Here is a 22,141-nt window from a genome sequence, read left to right as displayed (position 1 = left end):
ACTGGGTGAACCTATGAAGAACTAAGAAAACCATCAATTTTCTTATTCAAGAGTTCTACCTGATTAGAGAGCATGGTGACCGAGTCAATGTTATAAACACTGGCTGTTTTCGTTGGTTTTGTCCTCATGACTTGCCACTAATAGTTATTCAGTGACATCTCCTCTATAAACTTATAAGCATCTTCAGATGTTTTATTATTGATGGTTCCGCCAGCAGCTGCGTCAACCATTTGCCGAGTCGAAGGATTCAGGCCATTATAGAACGTTTGAACCTGAAGCCAAAGCGGTAACCCATGGTGAGGGCACCTTCTCAGTAAGTACTTATATCTCTCCCATGCATCGTAAAGAGTTTCTAAGTCCATCTGCACAAACGAAGAGATATCATTACGTAATTTGGCCGTTTTAGCCGGCGGGAAATATTTTAATAGAAATTTTTTGGTCATTTGTTCCCAAGTAGTGATTGACCCTCGTGGTAATGAGTTCAACCACTGTTTAGCTTTGTTCCTCAATGAAAAGGGAATAACCGAAGACGAATGGCATCATCAAAAACACCATTAATTTTAAATGTATCGCGTAGTTCCAAAAAATTTGCTAAGTGAGCGTTGGAATCCTCATCTTGCAAACCATCAAATTGAACAAATTGCTGTATCATTTGATTAGTGTTAGGTTTTAGTTCAAAAGTGTTTGCAGCTACGGCAGGTCTAACTATGCTTAATTCAGTTCCTGTTAAAGAAGGATTAGCATAATCATACATAGTGCGTGGAGCAGGATTTTGATTAATCGCAATTACAGGAGGTAGCTGATTGTCTTGCTTTTCAGCCATGTCTTCGGTTGGGGGTTAAGTATCGTCCTCTTGCTCGTTCTCTGTGTATCTTAAGCTTCACCTTATTTCTCTTTGGTTTCTACAAACTGTGCGATCGATTTCTTCGTCAAAAAGTAGTTGTCCTGACAGGTTTCTTCTAGTCATAAACTATAAAAACCTGCTAAGAGAAAGAAAAAATAAATTAGTAAATAATAATAATAATAAATAAAAATTAAATTGAAAGAAAAATAAATGGCTAAAGTAATAAAAATTGAGCGTTCCTAGTATCTTAGTTCCCCGACAACAGTGCCAAAAAACTTGATCGCGTGATTTCGTGATAGGTTTTAAATATTTATAATTAATCATTCTTGAAACTAACTATTAGCGCGATGTAGGCAAGTGTGCCTATCAAACAGTAGTATAGTTTTAGCAAGACCGGATTGTCGAACTCAAAGGAACTGAAAGTACTAGTAATGACTGTCTTTTTATTATCTAGCCTAAGAATAAGGTGGTTTTGTTTTAACTAACTAATTAACTAATCTAAGAATTCACAGATAATGGAATTGGGGAATTACTTTTGGAAAAACGATTGAATTAAGACAATACCTAAGGAAAAATCCACCTAGACTGTACTTGTTATTCTGGCTCTGAATCGGACAATTTATTCATTTAACTTGTTCCATAGAGATCCCTAAGTTATGTTATTATCCCTATTCAAGACTAATTACGTCTAATCCCTAGATTGAATAATTGAGACTTTTCTCTAATTAACACTCTAGGGTTGCATTAACTCGATCTATGGATCCCCTTATTAGGTTTCACCCTAATCCGGCAAAATCTTGTCACCCTATGTCTAGGCGCACAAACAACTCCGCTTAATTATGACAAATGTACTCTTAGACAGGGTCTATTCCTCCTCTGAATAAGAGCTTATCTTGAATCAGTATCCTGGGATATCAAAACAAGAATTAAGAACTCATAATTAAGAACAAGTTAAATATTTATCATACAATTCAGAAAATAATAACAAGATTTGTCTTAGGTTTCATGCCCCTTAGGTATTTACGGGATTTAGTTCATAACTAAAAATCAAAACATCTCAGAAGAATAACGAATACAAAACATAAAGAAAACCCAAAACTCCTGAAGGGAAATTGAGGGGAGATCTTCAATCTTGATGGTGACTCCAACTTCTGAGATGGATCAATCGGCTTCCTTCAAGTAATTCATTCCTTCCTCTCTGTGCCTCCCTTTACTTTCCTCCTCTAGGGTGTATTTATAGGCTTTAGAATGCCTAGAAGCCCTCAAAATTGGCCTTTTCCGAATTGGACTCAACTTGGGCTCGAGAGGGACACGTCCGTGTGAGTCATGCTTCGAATCTGCCAAATTGACATGGCCGTATGGTCTGCCCGTGTAAGGAGGTCCAGGCCGTGTTGAATTCGTACTTGGCCCATTTTTCTCTATTTTTGGCCCGTTTCTCATTCTTTTCACTCTCCTATGCTCTCCTAAGTATAAAACATGAAATTAAAGCATTAGGAGCATCGAATTCACCAATTCTAATAGGAAATCATCCATAAAATGTGTTAAACATGGGGTAAAAATATGTATAAATTACGGTTTATCATTTACGTTCGAGGTATTTTTGAATCGTCAGTGATGCGATATTGCGCTAAGCTTCACACATTTCATGTATCAAGCTAAGATAGGATCATTTCCTCCAAACTTTATACTAGGGATGTCAATTATGGGGTGATTTTGCTTTCTATGGTCAAGGGTGGAAGTCGACGTGGAGGTCTCAATTAATGGTCATTATGTAATAATGGATCGGGTTTTAACAGGGGAGCTAGTTGACGGTCGTTATGTGGCCATAAGCTTAATCTTTTCAAATACTCAAAATGATGCCCTATAAATACCATACAGAAGTTTGATGGCATATTCATACAGAAAAACTCTAGGGCTTCTAGCTATAATTGATGTAATTTTTTTCTCCATATTTAGGCAATCGGTACCTTTAACCTTCCTTCTTATTTGAAGGCTAGCACTGTCATAGATGTAAGAAGACTCTCAGGAAGGGAGCAGCTGTTGCGGTGCAGTAACAGTGATGCTCCTTTCAGGGCGCTGACAGTTTTCATTATTACACAACCCATTAATAACTACAATCATTATTGCGCCAACCCAAGTTTGACCTTTACTGTGCCGAAACATCCTCTCTCCTTTTGAGAGCCCTCTTGTGTCCACCTCGATGTCAACCTTCGGACAAGAATGAAAGGTTTAAGATACCGACAGCTTGGAAATAGGCAAAAAAATTACATTCATTACACCGGAAGTTCCCGAAGTTTTTCCGTATGATTATGGCATCAATCTTCTCTTTTTTTGACAAAAATACCTAAAATTGGCCTATTTCCTTAGTTAATTTTAAAAATGGCCTAAAGTTCTAATTAATTAAAAAACATCCTATAGGTCTTATTTTGCAAAAATCGTTATACTTATAAATATTGATTTGTGTCGATCGGTATGAAAATTTAATATTTTAAATTAAAATTTCATTTTTATTTTTGCAATCTTTTTATTTTTATAATTATATTGAAAATTAAAAGAATATATTTGATTAAGTTATTGAAGCTAATTATTAATTTTAAAATTTAAACTTGCATATAAATATATTTATAAAATGTAATAGTTAAAATATTCATAAGTCTTTATACTCTTTACTTAATTTAGCATTTAGTCTTTTCACTTTTAAGATTTAGAAATTCAGACTTAACTATTAATACTCTTAAAATTATTTTGTTAAATACAGAGTTTAGTACAATATCATTTAACAAAAAAATAGCAATGTTAATAGTTAGACACGATTTTAAATTTTAAAAATAAAATAACTAGAATTTTGAAAATAAAAATATATAAACTAAATTCTAAATTTGTGAATAGTATAATAACTATAACTATTTTAAACTTATATAATCAAAATATATTTATATCAAGTATTACTTTATGTAAGGCAAGCTTTCTACTTGATAAATGACAAGCTTCTTTCTTTTTTGAGTTAAATATAAGATTAGAACCTGAACTTATCCACTTCTCCCAGATTGGTACCTATGGTTTTTTTAACCCCAGATTGGTACCCAAATTTTTTTTCCATCCACTGTTTGGTACCTAAGCCTAACATCATCAACATTTTGCCGACATGGCAGTGTTGGCCACTCGCACGTTGCCACATGCCGTAATCCCAGCACCCCTTTAACCCGTGTTTCTTTTTTTTACCCGATCCCTTGGAAAGAAATTAAATACATCATTTAATAAAAAATAAAAAATTTAAAAACAATTAAACATCTTCCATCAGTTACTGAATTGATTGGGGAAAAATCCTTTCGATTAAGAAAACTGTTGGGTTTTTTATTAGAGATCAAAAGTCAGGGAAAACAAAACATTTTAACAATCTCATTTTAAAAATCTCTTCCATCACTTACTCTATTTCATTTGAAACCTTTCACCAATTCTAATTCCATTCTTAAGTGAAACTCTTTCAATTACCCACCCATCTGAGAAATTATTCACCATCTCACTGGAAAAAAAACCTTGTTTAATCATCGATTAGTCATCCCTTTTGATTACCAAACTATTTGTTTCATACGAATCAAGATTACCATATTTTCATCATTGATTACAGGTATTTGACTTTATTTTTGTGGGTTTTTTTATTTCCATATCGAATTAATATTGTCATATTTTCACAATAGAAAGATTTTTTTCATCTTCAATGGCCTTTTGGTTGTCTTTTTTTAAAAAAAAAATAAAACTTTTTTGTTTTCACTCATTCTGACAAACTAACAATTTTTTTGGGAACATTCTGTTTTCTAGTATATGGTTTAGGGAAACAATTTTTCTATTTTTTTAGAACATTCAATTTTCTGGTTTAGAGTTTGGGAAAACAAATTTTTCTAGTTTGATATTGACAAATTTTTGTTTTTGTTTGTATTATATCTAACTTCAAATTTTTTATTTGTATTATATTTTACTTCAAAATTTGTTTTTGTTTTTGTTAGCATTCGTTACTAGAGTGGATTTTTTTCAAGGGTTAAGGAGATTGAGATTGAAGGTGAAAGGTATGTCTGTTATGTATGTTTCTTTACCAAAGCATGTTATGTATACTGTTATTATGTCTGTTATGTATGTATGTTATGTATATTATTGTTATGTATGTTTGTTATGTGGTATATTACGGTTATGTATGTGATGTTATGTCGTATATTACTATTATGAATATGTTTGCTATGCATGTATGTTATGTAGTATTTTACTGTTATGTATGTGACTATTATGTAGTATATTATTGTTATGAACATGTCATTATGTATGTATATTATGTAGTATTTTACTGTTTATGAATGTATATTATGTATGTTATGTTTAATGTATGTATGTTATGTATGTTATGTTTAAAGAATGTTATGTTTAGCATTGTTTAAAATATGCATATATATCTTGTATGTATATTATAGTTTATATTATTCATGTGCAGTGTGCTATAATGTCTTAGGATATATGTGTGGTGCATATGCATTTGGGTGGAACTTTTGTTACAAATCCTTATGCATCCTATGTTGGAGGGGAAGTGTTGCAATGGGATTTCAACCCAAATATTTTGTGTTATTACACTTTGTGTGAGATGGTAGTGGAAGTTGGGTATAGAGTTGTGAGGAACTTTGTATACTAAGGATGGGGTAGATTTAGTAATAGATTGATTTTTTACTATGATAATTCATCATTCATAGCAATGATTAACCATATTAGAAAAAGAGATTCCATACATGTATATTTTAAGGACGACGTAGACACAGCGGGTGTTGTTGATGATACCATGTTATTGTCTACCAATAGGGAAAAGGATGTAAATATTGGTAGTGGGGAACCAAATTGTAATGAAGAATTAAATTGTAATGAGAGAGTTAATGGTGGGATTAGGGAAACATTTACCGAGTTAAGTAGGGAATCTAATATAGGACTAGACTTTAGTGGGAGCAGTGATGCATGTGCTAAGAGTGGGAAAAGTTCTAAAACTAGTGGGGCCAATGATACAGACAACTCATTAGGTAGTGAAGGGGCTTTAAGGGCTGAACCTAAGGATAAAAAGGTGAGAAATATCAAGGCTTGGTATAGAAAATATGAGGGGGAAAAATAGAGAGGTGAGGGTCCAAAAGTAGGTGAAAGTAGTGAAAGGGGAGAGAAAAATGGTGGTGAGGTTTAAGATCCATAAGGTGAGAGGACTAATTACGTTGATTCATCAAATTTGGGGTTTTATGGTAGTGATTCAGACAGTGAGGTAGTCTGTACGCCAACATGTATGTTTCAATCCTAATAACCCAATCCCATATTTGGAGCTTGGTATGGAGTTTAAGGGACCAGAGAAATTTAAGACTACATTAACAAAGTATGTAGTAAAAAAAGATTTGATATTGTTTATCTTAGGAATGAAAAGGGGAGGACTAGGGCTAGGTGTAGGGAAGATGGGTGTCCATTTTGAATATATGTTGCTATAGATAATAGTGATGGGTTTTACAAGATAAAAACCTTCATAGAAACCCACGGCTGTTCTATAACTTTTAAGAACAAAAGGCCATCTTACAAGTTTGTTAAGGAGCATTTCTTAAGCAAAATCAGAGTGATTCCAAAACTGAACTGAGATGTAGAAAATAGCCAAGGAAGAGTTGAAAGTTGATCTCAATAGAGGTACATGCAATAGGGCTAGGAAATGGGCACTAGAGGAAATAAATGGAATGGGAAACTATAAGTTTAACATATTATTGGACTATGAAATGCACTTAGAAAGGCAAATCCATATGGTAATATAAAGGTGATGGTAGAAATTCCAGCCACTACTAAGGTTCCAAGTTTAAGAGATTTTATGTAGGGTTTAGTGCTTTGAGAAAAGGGTTTTTGGAGTGTTGTAAACCTTTTATTTTTTTGGAAGGATGCTTTCTGAAAGGAAGATTTAAGGGGAACTTTTGTGTGCTATAGGGAGAGATGGCAATGATCAAATATACCCTATTTTATGGGCAGTTGTGGAGAATGAAAGTAGAGAAACTTGGAGATCGTTTCTTAGTAAGTTTATTTCAGATTTACAAATTGGGTGATGGTTATGGATTCACTTTTATGAATAATAATTATAAGGTATGTTAGATACATTACTTAAATAATTCTTATTATTTTATGTTTACTTTATTAAACCAGCCATCTAATACATTTGTTTCTATATGCATTTAGGGATTGATGGAGGAGATTTAGGAGTTGTTACCAAGGGTTGAGCACAAAGTCTGTGCAAGGCATCTATATGCCAACTGGAGGAAAGAAAATCTTGGAGGAGACCTACAACAGGCATTTTGGGGAGCCTGCAAATCATACATAACTACTGACTTTGAAGATCACATCAAAAAGATTCATCGTATCAAACATAGTGCTAAGGTAAGTCTACTTAGGACTGATCCTGAGCAATAATCAAAGAATTTTTTTTTTGGTAGGCCCATATGTGATGCTGCTGACAATAATTTTGCCGAGTCATTTAATGTAACAATTTTAGGAGGCTTTTATTTACATCAAAGTATATAAGTCTACATGCATAGTCCATCATCCATTCATGATTAAGATATATCACATTATAAATGTCACAAGTGAATAAATCCATAATTAAATCTAGGATATAATCTACTTGGGTTTTGTTTTATGTACTATCAATCTAGTCAGTGACATCTATGTCTCTGTCTTCTGGGAGTCATTCACTTTGATACCTAAGACAAGGTATCTCGCCTACTGGTCTTGATTAATGACATATTAGTCTTTCAATCGATTTTCTCAATTCCAATTAGACTAAGGATGTGTTATAGTTATCTACTAATATAAGTTGTCTTTTTGTTTTACAATTTGACCACATATTACCTCTAAATATTAGTTAAATGTTAGATAATAAATTATCCAATATTTTATTTCATTTTGCTTTGTGTGTAAAAACCATTGAGGAGAAATATACAAAGATATTAGTGATGCTTATGGATATTTTATGAAACCAATTTGTTTGAAAAATTACACATATATATAGACAAAATCACTACACTAAAGGCACTAGATTCGATAGTCTCCCACTTTCCCTAGTGAAATAAATGAGTCATATTTTGTATTCCCATACCCTTTACATGTTTCCTAAAACTCCTAGCCACCAGAGTCTTGGTAAATGGATCTGCAAGGTTGTCCCTCGATGTTACTTTAACTACATCCATTATCTCGTATGTTACTACCTCCCTTAAGATATGATACTTTCTATCATTATGTTTTTTTTCCTTTTTTGGCTTCTAATTTCTTCGATATTAGCTATTGTCACACTGTTATCAGAAAATAGTGTGATAAATTTTCTATACTAGAAATGACTTTGAGATTATAAAGGAACTTCCGAAATCTTCTCGCTTCTCTTGTTGCCTTAAAAGTTGCCACATATTTGGCTTTCATAGTGATTTGAATTTCCTTGAGTCCTAACACGTTTGGAAGTTAGCATCTGTATAACTAATAGGAGTAAGAAATCCTCTAGAATACACAAGCATATAATCCCTCATTTTTTGTAAATACTTAAGTATATGTTTAATTATTTGCTAGTGTCTTGAACTGGGATTTGTCTGATACTAACTCACAAATCCTACTTTGAGACAGATTTTTGGACATGTACATAACATTGCATACATGAGACTTCCTATTACTGAAGCATAAAGAACCTTTCTCATATATTCCCTTTCTTTCATTCTCTTAAGACAGTCCTCTAAAGAAAAATGAAAGTCTGACACAGAAGGTTGAGTTTCGTTCTTTGAATCTACCATAGCAATATGTTCCAATCTCTTGTCTATGTATGAAGCTTGTGATAAAACTATCACTTTGTTCTTTCGATCCCCTAGGATTTGAATACCTAGTACATAGTTAGCTTCTCCTAATTCCTTCATGCTAAACTATTTTGTTAACCATAGTTTAACCGCTAACACTATTCATACATCATTCCTAATGAGTAGAATGTCATCAACATATAAATTGAGAAAGACCACCTTTTCATCCTTAATATGTTTATAAACACAAGGTTCATCAACCGGTTGGTTGCACCATGGAAACATTTTCTTAAATATAGTCATTCAAAAATTTTATTTTGACATCCATTTTCTAGATCTTGCATTCAAGAGCCATTTCAATGGATAATAACATGCGGATCAACTTGAACATGGTTATTGGAAAGAAGGTTTCCTCGTAATCGATACCTTATTTCTAAGCATACTCCTTTGTTACAAGTGTAGTCTTATAAGTTTCAACTTTTCCTTACGCGTTTCTTTTCTTCTTATAGATCCATTTACATCCTATGAGTTTTATCCCTTATGGTAAGTCTACAAGTTCCCACACTAAGTTGGATTTCATACAATTCACCTTCCTCTTTGGAAGACTTAGTGTTAAAAATACTTCTATAAGATTAAAAGAACTCAGGCCTACGAGAGACCCTCTTACTATGATGAAGCACCCTATGTTGCTAACTCATTTGAAGGCCTGCTATTAGAAGTTGGTTCTAGAACCATTTCTTATGAAGTTTAAAGTGATTTGGGCTTGACTTCCTTCCCTGCCACAATTCTTATAGAGTTTTAGATGCGGCCTTAATTGGTATATCATTCAGAATATAGCAAGCCATTTGTAAGGCATATTCCCAAAAAGATATTAGCAACTATGAATAACTTAACATTGATCGAGCCATGTCTAATAAGGTTCTATTCCTTCTCTCTGTCATGCCATTTTATTGTGGAGTTCCTGACATGGTTAATTGGGATAATATCTCATTTCTACAAGATATCCTAAGAACACATCTGATAAATGTTCCCTACCTCAATTTGATCGCAATGTCTTTATGGGTAAACCTAACAATTTCTCCACTTACACACGAAACTCTTAAAATTTATCAAAGGTTTCATTTTTCTTATGTGTTAGGTATACATACCCATATTTGAAATAATCATCTATAAATGTTACATAATAATTGTAAGCACCTAACTATTGGAAAAAAATCAGGTTTGAAAACAATTTTCTTACACAGCAGAAAATTAAAAATTTGAAAACCAAGCCAATTTATGATATTTATTGGAATAAACTTTTTCCCAAAATCACACCTATGTTTTTGTCTAAACGGATCCATGTCGTTCCCAAATTTCAACGGAACAATCTTCTTTGCTATTTCTGTACCACGAATTGCTTCGAGTGTGGGATCGAATGAGTTCAAATCAAACATAAAACCAAAAATTGCTTACTTTATTTTCAGTGGGAAAGCAAAAAAAAATCTAGAAACCGATAGAATTCTTATTTCGGAAAATGGAATTTATATTTAGAAAATAAATTCTCACTATTTTTGGGTAGAAGAACAATACCTCAAAGTTGTGTATTTAGCACCATCGGTGCCATCTATTTATAGGGAGAAAAAGTGAAACCCTTATTGAATTAGTAAAAGTATATTTCAATAGAGAGGGCGACAACCCTAGTTAAATACACTAGGGTTTGTTGTCCCATGTATTAACATGAGGGGTTGTTGGGCCTCTCCCATATTGGGTCCAATTATAAGTGCTTCCTGAACTTTTAACCCAACACTTTACAATTCAATCCAACACAATATATATTTTTTCTATTTTCCAACATAAACATCATAAGTTAATATAAATAAATAATTTTCCCAATTAAATAATTATCCTAACTCGATTTTAATTCCATTAAAATCATGGAAACTTTACCATAAAATAATATACGAGAAAACATATTTAATATGTCTACATTCAACGGGTTTAGAATGACCGATTAATTTAATTCCTTTTTTGAACTTCAATTAATTAATTAATTAATGATTTGAAAAGTTATAAATTAATTTTCCAGGTCATTTCCATTTAATGAGAAAACCACATTCATTTCTAAATGTTTTCCATTTCTCTAAGTTTACCATTTCTATTCATTTGATTAAACATGCAGTTCTTTTTCTGTTTCAATGAGCTAGCGGAGTGACCAATTGGACATATGTAACTAGGGCTCAAATGATTTATAGTTAAGTTCCAATTTTTCGCCTGTTAATTATAAACTCATTTAGTCACGAAGTCATTCCACTATGATATTATGACTGAGCTCTCGCCAATGACATTCCATTATTAAAAACCTCAATCAGTGCTCGTCCAATGACCTTATCATAACCGTCATAGGATATCCTTAATCCCTTTGGGATAAAACTATTCTCCCATTATGATCCTACTTTATTTCATTGTAACCATTACATCTTCCTTCATGAAAAGTTAATTACTATCAAACAGTAATCAAGTCATTCATCCAAAAACTGAAAAACACGTAGTCTCATTTACTTCTAATCTATCATGTAATTCCAAGTAGAGAATATCATTTACCCCTATCTTAGGCCACGAATTCCACTAATATGAATGATGCTACATATTGCAAAAGTTGTATAGCCAACACACTAGCTTTCAATTCCTTAACTATTTAAGCTCAAGCTTTACTTACATCAAAGTATACGAGTCACACATACATATCCTATCATCCACTCAAGATTAAGGCATGCCACACTTTGAACGTCGCAAATGCATAAATCTATAAACGGATCCAAGATTTATTCTTCTTGGGTCCAGTTTGATGCACTACTAGTCCAGTCAGTCACATCTACGTCTCTATCTTCTAGGAGACATTCGCTTTAATACCCAAGAAAAGGAATCTCCTTAATTGGATTTGATAGATGACATATTAGTCTTTCAATCGGTTTACTCATTTCTAATTAGGCTAAAGACATGTTTAGATTTGTCTACTAATATAAGTTGTCTTTTCATATTGCAATCCGACCATATAATACTCCTTATTATTAGTTTAAACGTTAGACAACCAGTGAGCTAATATTTTCTTCTATTTTTCTTTTGCATGCAAAAACCACATGAGGACATCATGCAAAGTATATTAATGTAATTCATGAATTATTTTATTAACAACATGTTCAAAAAAATTACAATTTTACAAACGAATATACTACACTAAGGGCACCAAATCCAACAGTCTCCCACTAGCCTTTGTGAAGTAGATGATTCATATTTTGGAGTCCCATTCTTTCTATGTGTTTTTAAAACCTTTTAGCTAGTAGAGTCTCGAAAAAGAGTCTGCAAGGTTGTTCCCAGATGCGACTTTGACTATATCAATGATTCCATCTGCAACAGCCTCCCTTATGATATGATACTTTCTATCAATATGTTTCCTCCTTTTATGATTTCTTTTTTCCTTAGAGTTAGTTATTATCTCAATGTTGTCATAATACAATGTGATGGCTTTTTTCATACTAGTAAAGACTTAAAGATCTGCAAGGAAATTTCAAAGCCATGTTACTTCTTTTGTAGCCTTAGAAGCAGCCACATATTTGGCCTCCATAAGGGAGTCAGCAGTACAACTCTACTTCACACTTCTCCACACAATAGACCCGCCTATTGGATCTAGTGCTCAAAGTGTAGTATTTTCATCTAAGTACACTTGTAATTTTTTGAATGAACTAGTTAATAAAATTATTCATGAATTACATTAATACTTTTTATATTGTCCTCACGTGTTTTTTGCTTGTAAAACAAAATAGAACCAAATATTAGCTTATTAGTTTTCTAATGTTTAACTAATATTAAGTGGTTTTAAGTAGTTAGATCGTCATAAGTAAAGATAACTTATATTAGTAAAAAAAACTAGACATGTCCTTAGTCTAATCCAAAATGAGCAAACTGATTGAAGAATAATATGTAACACCCCTAACTCATCTCCGTTACCTGATTAAGGTTACAGAGTATTACAGTACAATCTGGAACAATTAACATCATATAGAAAAATTAATCAATTTAAAATATTAACATTCAATTCCAATATTCATTCATAGCATAATTACATTTACGAACCTTAAATCCAGCCTACGAGGTCTTAAAAGAAGTTTGGGAACAATCAGGGACTAATTTGAAACAAAATAGGAAAATTTAGGAAAACTTGTAAATTTTAAAACCAAGGGTCAGGCTGAGTGAATAAGCTTAGGCCTTGTGACTTAGAAACACTGTCATGTGGCTAACCATGTACAAATTGAAGTGTAGGACACACAACCATGTCCCAGCCCGTGTGTTTTCCCATTTGAGTATTTGAAATAGGGTCACATGAACATGTCGCAGGCCATGCACCAAACCATGTGTATATTCGAAGTAAGGTCACACAGCTGTGTTGACATGTAACACCCCTAACATGTATCCATTGTCGGAATAGGGTTATGGAGCATTATCGGAGTTTATAGATCAAACAGACAGAAATTTCAAACATTTCATATCATATATTATTTATGTCAGAAACCAATCCAAATCATACATACTGTCCCTTATACAAGCCCTCGAGGCCCAAAATATGCATTAGAAACAAGTCGAGACTAAATCGGATACTCAAAGAATTTTTCGAAAAACACTGAAATTTTTTCAAAGCTGCAGGGGTCACACGGCCAAGAGACATGCCTATGTTTTAAACCGTGTGGACAATCAAAATAGGGACACAGAGCCGTGTCCCAGCCTCTGTCCGTACTCATGTAACTCTCTGACTTGCCGTGTAGCCTTCGAAGTAACCTCACATGCCCGTGTGCCAAGTCGTGTGTTAGGCCATGTAACAGCCTGACTTGTAACCCCTTTAAAGTTACCGGAGACACACGATTGTGTCATCTAGCCGTGTGTCACACACAGCTGAGACACATGCCTGTGTCTCTGCCCATATGGACAAAAATAGGCCATTTTACAAGCCATTTTTCTCACCCAAATTGGCACCAACCTAAACTCAATATTTTGCATATACACAAGTCATAAATAGGATTCCAAAACAAGCCAAAATCAAGCCTTAAACATGTAATATCTTCACATACAACCAATATGCCCTTAGGCACCTCAAATGACAACTTATAACATGTATTATCTAAACATTCAATATATCCAATTGTTTAACTAACTTATATGCATATTTGTACCAAAACTTACCATGTAGGACATTAATCAAAACATACCATTTAGTACCATTTATGTGATTGATCTCTAGCATCAAATGGTCATATAAGTCACTTGTAACTTGTGCACTAAAAATACCAATATAAACCATTCAAAACTAACATCATTATACATATGTGCTTTCTACAACAAGCACTAAATCACTCCAAATTATAATACATATCCATATGCATATTCAACTACCATTTAATTTTCATCCATCAAACATAAATCAATTCGCATATTAACCATACCAAACCATACATCAAACATGGTAAGGCCTGCGACAGCCCTAAATTGACCCTAGTCGGAAAGTGGTTTCGAGACCACAAAATTGAGTCATAAAAATAATTAACCGTTATATTTGATGCTTATTATATGTATATAGGCATGTGTGAAAATTTCATGTTTGAATTTTGTTAATTGTAAGTGAATTTTGCTAAATAGGACTTGTGTGAGAAAATTTAGAAATGTGCTAGGCAAATGTTAAAGTGGCCTATTAATATATGTGGGAAAGTGCTTGTACTTGCATGTCAAATTAGCCAAACTATAGGTAGTGGCCGGCCATGCTAAAAATTATATAATCAAATGTGAATTTTCTATTAACTTTAATTAGCTAGATGCCATATTAGTATGGAGGATGTAATAAAATAAAGAAATGATAATTAAAGGAAGGAAATGGGTGAAAGAAACAAAGTCTTCATCCATGTTTCTTCCTAGCCGATTCTAAAGAAAGAAAAGAACAAGAGCATTCGGTGATGAAAACAAGTTGTATTCTTTGGTTCTTCTTGGCTGAAATGAAAGGAGGAAGAAGGGAGGAAAGCATTCGGTCATCTTAGGTTAATATTAAGGTAAGATGTTCATATTAGTTCTTGAAATTTTAGTTGATCTTGAGTGAGATATCAAGTTATTTTTGTAAACCATGATGAAATTTTGATTTTGGAATGAGTAAGGTTTTCGACTATGGTAGTTAATAATGGTAAGTTTTGTTGTTTCATGTTAAAGTTAGGTGAATGATGATGGATGAGTGTTTGAACTATAAAAAGAATCATAGGTGAGCATTAGATACTAGGGGGAAGAATCGGCTACCTTGTTATGAACTAGGGCCGAATGTGAGTTTGGTTGTGTTTGAATATTACATGCTTGGTAGAATGGTGGATGAAAGTGCCGAATGTGGTCTTTGGTTTGGGCATAAGGAATAATAGTATGCATAGGTTTCAGCTTTGGTAGTACCTATGTAATTATAATTAGTTCATTTTGATGGTTTGGCATGAGGTGATAAGTAAAAGTTTAAAGGTAGCTTCAGTTAATTGATGCTCACTAATGATTTCGAATTGAAGCTTTGTTAAGTTGTGAAATGAGTGGCCGAGAGAGCTATAGACTATTGCCGGATGTATGTTGGGTTAATAGAGTCTCCAAATTGACTATATGTGTGTATGCTATTAGAAATTCAAGGAATTCTCGGCAAAAATGTGGTTAGGGGTTAAGTCATGGGAACTTGGGGGTATTCATATGTGGACCTTAAGATTTTGTACACTATGACTATGTGAGTTAGGTGTTAAATAACTTAATCATGTGTATGCATGACCGAGTATAATCGGCCACATGAGTAAAGAAATGGGTTAATTGATATGTGGTAAATGTTAAGTGTTAAACGAAATGGAAATGATATCATATTGGAACATGCATATTCGGCCACATGAATGAATACATAGATTGGTGTTGCACGTATTCGGCTATAGGTAAGCATATTGGTGGCTTAATCTTGACTTAGAAAATCGGCTAAAGGAGAATATTGGCTAATATGTTGAATTTGATTCATATTTCATACATATATGACTCTAATGCCTAATATATATGGGCTAAGTACCTTGAATTCCTCTTTGATGTTCAAAATGATTAAATCAATTTATTTGTTAATATTAAGCTTAAGAGTAAAGGGGAACTAAATCCGATAAAGGAAAGGAAAAGGTGATCAAATAGCCGTTGAAATCGTTCGACAGCATCCGAGGTAAGTTTTCGAGTATTGGAACTTAGATTATGATTCGATTAGATCATGTTATGTAGCGAATCAAAACCATGCTCTTTGTATGTGGCTATTGAGCCGAAAATGGTAATGGTAGATAAGTGCCTTGTGTCTGAGTTCTAGTAATGAAAACGAAATAAAAATGTGTTATGATTTGTGGACATATGTGCATGATTATTCGGATGATAACCGGACTAAGATCCGAAGGCATTTGTGCGAGTTGCTATATCCGGGCTATGACCCGAAGGCATTTATGCTAGCGATTATATCCGGGCTAAGACCCGAAGGCATTTGTGCGAGTTGCTATATCCGGGCTAAGACCCGAAGGCATTTGTGCGAGTTGTTATATCCGGTTAAATCCCGAAGATACTTGGTTTGGGAATGAGCGATCTTGCTGTAATAATTTCAATTAATACGCTCGTAAAACCCCAACGATGAGGTATGTTTTGTATATGCATTGGAATAATTGATTCCTTTTAAATCGTATTCGCTCAATCGATTAACAAGCTTCCGGCCTTTAGTCAAGTTGATTCCTTATGTATGAATATAAGGGTTGGAAATGTGAAGTAGGTATGATTGTGAGAATATGTGTACATGAAATTATTCGTTTAGTCATATGAATGCTATACTTCAGTTGTGCATGATTTCATTACTCAAAACTTACTAAGCATTAAATGCTTATTCCGTTTCTTTGATTCTCTGTTTTATAGATTTTGGTTCGTCAGCTATCGGACTCGGGAGTGTCAAAGTCGAAGTCATCCACACTATCAAAGCCCTTTTGGTACTCTTTTAGTTGAACTCTAAAAATGGCATGTATAGGACTGCCCTTTTGTTGTTGGTCATGTACCTTTCGATAATGTATATATTTGGAAAGCCATGCGAAAATGGCTTATATATATTTTGAGCATAGCGCTATAAAAAAATTTGTAGATGGACATATGAGTCTAGTTTCAGGAAAAATTTACGGAACTGGTTTTCGAGTTTTGGAACTCGAGATATGATTTTTAAGGTGACAGAGACGCAGTTAGCCAGCTTGTCTGGAAATTTTAAAATGGACTGTGCAAATAAGTGAATTAAGTCCGTTAACACCTCATGTCCGACTCCGGCAATGGTCTCGGGTACGGGGTGTTACAAGGCCATTTATATATACATAGTAAAAATACCAAAACACAAGCCAAAGCATACGGCCACAACCACAACATCACACATAGGCCAACATTAGCCAAAATACCTATACATGCCATTATAATCGAAATTAAACAATTGAAAGTACCTAAAGAGCCGATGGATAGTGTGATATAACTCTGACAAGCTTCTAACCCAAACGAGCTTCCAAATCACTATAAAACAAAGAAAGAATGACACAGAGTAAGCATTTAAGCTTAGTAAGTTCATATAACACAAAATTTAACTTACCATTTAATCACAATTTAGGTAAGTAAACATAACATATCCCAACCAAATTGGCCAAAAGCCTAAACAGATGTTCACCAATATATTAGCCATGTAAATCACATATAAAATCCGATACACATGGATGAGTTCAACAAGTATTCAATTTTCATATACATGTATCGATCATTTCATATATCAATATATCACGAAATATCATTTCATATATCTCATGTAAATACCTGTAATAGTTCGTATTGAACTCATATAACCTTGTAACAGAACTGTGCCCGTTGAACAATTTATAATATCATTGGATACTCGGGTAGTACACACAAGGTGTACTAAACTATAATCCGTCAATTCCAGTACATGTATGCTCATAAAAGCTCTGAATCAGTATGCTCTTACGAGATGTAAACGATAAGCTCCTCCGACCTGAATAATGGTAAGCTCCTCCGAGCTGAATATCGATAAGCTCATGCGAGTTGAGTATGGGTAAGCTCATACGAACTGAAATCAGTAACCCTAATAACATGTCATTTGTATCCTACGAATTCCTAAGGTTCAAACAGCGCTCGGTAGTTGCCGTATTTCGCCGGATATGCAATTGATATTCATTCGTGGCAATTACACAATTCACAAACATATAATTCAATTTAAAACATATAAATGTACAATTTAATTAAACGAACTTACTTCGACGAGGGTACGTAGATACGGAGGTAACTAATCCGAGATTTTTTTCTTTAACTCAATCTAACTCTGTACGAGGTCTGACAGGATCTATATGGATAATTTTAACCCATTCAATAAATTTCACATTCAATTTAGTCCGACACGTAATTTTGGAAAATTACCATTTTGCCCCTATACTTTTAATTCTTTACAATTTAGTCCTTATCTCATACAAATGGAAATTTATGAAATTCCACCACAACTCATCATAGTCGAATATCTATTTAGTCCCTAGCTAGCCTTATATTTCATTTAATTCACAATTTCACCATGTAAATTTTTCTATTTTTCAATTTAATCCTTAATTGATAATTTCATCAAAAATTCCTTTACAAAAGTTGTTTATCTAACAACAACCATTCATTTTCTATCATCAAACATCAAAAATCAAGCATGCTCATCAATGGAAAAACCCCTAATAGTTTAACAATTTTGCAAATTAGTCCCCGTGCTAGCTAGATTAAGCTAGAACAATCCCGAAAACATAGAAATTATCAAACACGGAACAAAAACACATACCTAATTGGAGGAACTAGGGTTGCCGAATGTTTAAGCTTCAACAATGGCTTCTCCCCTTATATATTCGGTTGGAAGAACATTAAGATATGATGACTTTTCATTTTTTTTATTTATTATATCATTTAATTACTAATTTCCAAAATTAACCTTTTAAATTCAACCAAATTTCAATACTGCCAAACCAAAATCTTCCACTAACACATTAATGGGCTATTTACCATATAAGAACTTATACTTTAAAATTCCATAGCTATTTAATACCTTTAGCTATTAGAACTCAACTTTTGCTCTTTACGCGATTTAGTCTTTTTTATCAAATTGAGCATATAAACGGTAAAATTTCTTAACGAATTTTTTACACGGTATGTAATATCCTGATTTTGGGCCTAGTCGGAATAGTGGTTTTGTGACCACAAAATCCAAGATGGAAATAATTATTTTATGATTATTTTGAGGTTTATGATATGATTGCATGATTGTGTGAAAATTTCGTGAAGAAATTTTATGCATAAAGTGCTTAAATTGAAATTAGGGACTAAATCGAATAATTTGTAAAACTTGCATTCTAGAAGTTTCTAGTATGAAATTGTTTTGAAATATTAATTAGGAGGTCTTAAATAGCAATTTTACCAATTTCTAAGTCTATGGACAAAAATTGGACATGGATGGAATTTTTGGAAAGTTTAGTAGTAAGGGCATTTTGGTCATTTAGGGGTAAAATAAATTAAAATACAAAATTAAAAGCCAATTTTGCTCAGCTTTAACCCCATGACCGAATGTAGCAAGGAGAAACCATGGCTAGGGTTTTTCAAGCCTCCAATCTCGATTGTAAGTCCGTTCTAGCCTCGTTTTTAACGATTTTTACGTTTTTGGAGTTCTGGTAGCTCGATTAAGCTTATGCTAGCAATAATTCAACCTAGGGTTCATATTTGGAAAAATACCCATAGGTGAAATTTGTGTATTTTGGTGTTTTATGATAGAATATGAGGTTTTAAATTATGTTAGACAACTTATACTACTCGGTTTTAAGCGGAAACGAGCAAAAGGGCTTAATCGGTAAAAATACCTAATAGTCATAAGTACATGTTAGAGTAAGAATTTGATGTTTCCATAGAAGGGAAAAATGATCAGCATGTCATAAAACATAAGAAATTAGGCTGAAGTTTAATTTACGAGCTTTGGGGAAAAAGTGTAAATATGTGAAAGTTTAGGGCAAAACTATAATTTTACCAAAATATGAGTTTGGGTCAATTTGAATAATGTGAGTCCTAATTAGACTATATTTTAAATGATAGAGCAAGGAAAACTAAAATTCGGGCTAAAATGGGAAAATACCAAGTTGTGGACGAAATGGTAAAAGTAGCTATTTTCCGCATACGAGGTAAGTTCATGTGTAAATAATGTAGTATAATTGTTATTTTTAAGTTATTGATGTTAATTATATGATATGCTGATTTTTATCATGAAATATATGCTTTGTGGTTATTTTCGAATAAAATGCAAATTATGTGAATTATTTGTTAAATCTAAAGTGCTACCGAGTATTGGTTTCGGTATTTTACGGAAGACGACATGGAGATGTGTTCGAGGAAAATCCCGTTTGAACCTTAGGAATAGATTAGGATACAAGTGACATGTCACTAGGATATTTGGGCATCCGAACTCGTTAAGTTGAGTCCGAGTTCACTTATGGATGCGAATGTCCGAACTCGTTGAGTTGAGTCCGAGTTCGAGAAATGTAACTAGGCATCCGAGCTCGTTGAGTTGAGTCCGAGTTCACTTATGGATGCGAACGCCTGAGCTCGTTGAGTTGAGTCCGAGTTCACTTATGGGCGGGTTACATGGTAGCTTGGCTACATATGTGGCACTTATGTGCAAACTTTCCATGTATCCGAATTATATTCCGATGTGTTCAACGGGTAAAATTCTACTCAAATGGAGGAATACTCGAGATGAAAGGTACGTATTGGTAAGTGTTGTGAAATGAATACTTTGAACAGGTATGTACTTAACCCTCGGGTTGAAAACTTGATATAACAACAATATGGTAAGATGATAAATGAAAATGTGATATGAATGTCTCGGTGATGATTATGCAAATGATGTTTTATGTTTGCTTATATAGTTGTGTTATTTGCTATTTGCATGTGAGCTTACTAAGAATTTATGCTTACTTCCTCCTTTTCATTCCTTGTAGTGTTGACAAGCTAGCTCGAAAATCGGGAATGGTCGGAGGCATGCTCACACTATCCGTATACCATCTTGGCATAATGGCTTGCATTTTGAGTATGGCATGTATAGCATTATAATCATTTTGTATATATGGTCTTATGATATGGTTATTGAGTGGTATGGAAATGCTTGGTAATGATTAGCCATTGGAATGGCTAATCATGATCATATTTGGTGTTATGTATGCTAAATTGCTAGCTAATTCATGGAAACCATGAAATAGGTAAAATTTACCATAAAATAGATTCAGACAGCAGCAGTGATGTGAGTTTGAAAAATCATTAAAAATAGTAGAGATATAATTAGATCATGAATAAAATATGGAATTGAATAATTATGAGTATATTTTTATATGGATGGAACAAAACAGGTATATGAGTTATATTTTATGAGATGTTTAAATTTTTGTGAAACAGGGCCAGAGCGATTTCTGGATCCCCTATTCTGACTTTGAAAATTCACCATAAATTTTTCAAATATAATTAGAAGTCATGATTTATATGTAAAGATTCCTTATTGAGTCTAGTTTTATTAGAAACAAACATTATAGTCATTGAAACTCTGTACAGGGAGATATCTGATTCGTAATACACAGAGGTCAGAGCAGTTGAACCCTTAAATAGGGGAGACTTTAACTAATAAACTGTACTAATTTGCTCGACCAAAAATTCTAGAAAAAATTTGTAAATAGATATATGAGTCTAGTTTCAGGGAAAATTTACGGAATTGGATTTCGAGTTTTGGAACTCAAGATATGAATTTTTAAGCGACTGTGACGCAGATTGCTAGCTTGACTGAAAATTTTAAAAATAAATTGTTTGAGCTGTTTAAGTAATGAATTAAGTCTGTTAACACCTCCTGTTCGACTCCGGCGACGGTCTCGGGTACAGGGCGTTACACGGTATTTCTATCATACTGCGGACCATAAAATAATAATAAAATAAATTTTATAACTTCAGGTTTGTGGTCCCAAAACCACTGTTCTGATTTCACTGAAAATAGGCTGTTACATGACAACCCATTTAAATTTCTATGACTATGTGTACCAACCTGCACCCAGAATTTAAAATGACACGTGGTTGTATGGTGTGACCATGTGTGGTACACGGTTGTGTTTCAACTCGTGTCTCAGGCTATGCATCAAAAATGCCTTCTAAAACAAGCTAAAATAAAGCCTTTTTCTTATATGCCAAGCAAAATCAAAATCACCCATTTCAAGCCTTCAAACCCCATTCAAACAAGTCATAACCATGGCAAAAAAATTCAAACTAAATGCCTAACCAATGTGTCCTCATTGACACCACAATTCATTTACCAAATTAAGCAAAATCAAACACCTATCATACACCAAGC

The 22,141-nt window shown here is 33.5% G+C and overlaps 1 non-coding gene across 1 annotated transcript; it reads left to right on the top strand.

The window, feature by feature from the left end:
- Nucleotides 1-288: 288 nt before the first annotated feature.
- On the top strand, nt 289-395 carry LOC128285768 (small nucleolar RNA R71). The gene has a single exon (XR_008276318.1). It is a non-coding gene; the product is annotated as a small nucleolar RNA R71 (small nucleolar RNA).
- Nucleotides 396-22,141: the final 21,746 nt, after the last annotated feature.

This window comes from Gossypium arboreum, chromosome 12 (assembly GCF_025698485.1).
Source record: "Gossypium arboreum isolate Shixiya-1 chromosome 12, ASM2569848v2, whole genome shotgun sequence".
Lineage (NCBI taxonomy): Eukaryota > Viridiplantae > Streptophyta > Magnoliopsida > Malvales > Malvaceae > Gossypium > Gossypium arboreum.
Note: the sequence above shows the minus strand (reverse complement) of the source record. Positions and strands in the feature narration are given on the sequence as shown.